This window comes from Leptonychotes weddellii, unplaced genomic scaffold (genome assembly GCF_054177405.1).
Source record: "Leptonychotes weddellii isolate Sample4059 unplaced genomic scaffold, ASM5417740v2 HiC_scaffold_198088, whole genome shotgun sequence".
Lineage (NCBI taxonomy): Eukaryota > Metazoa > Chordata > Mammalia > Carnivora > Phocidae > Leptonychotes > Leptonychotes weddellii.
This window is the reverse complement of record NW_027784142.1, coordinates 1-289: the sequence shown is the minus strand read 5'-3', so window position 1 is coordinate 289 and position 289 is coordinate 1. Positions and strand designations below refer to the sequence as shown.

The 289-nt window shown below is 33.9% G+C and overlaps 1 pseudogene; it reads right to left on the bottom strand.

The window, feature by feature from the left end:
- On the bottom strand, positions 1-112 carry LOC145718681 (U4 spliceosomal RNA; annotated as a pseudogene).
- Between the last annotated feature and the right edge of the window lie 177 nt (positions 113-289).

Below are 289 nucleotides of genomic sequence, written 5' to 3'. Positions count from 1 at the left end.
ACTGATAGCATACTGTTTACTGATTATGTAAACAGTATGTTATATGTGTTATTAGCAATAATCGCGCCTCGGATAAACCTCATTGGCTATGATACTGCCACTGCACAAAGCTTGTTATATGTGTTATATACCATATTCTTACAATAAAACGAGCTAAGGGAGAGAAAGTACATTTACATCCTGTCCGTATAATTTGTTGAAAGAAACCCGTGTATAAGTAGATCCTTGCAGTTCAAAGCCATGTTGCTCAAGGGGCAATTTTTTTCTTAATTTTTTTATTGTTATGTTA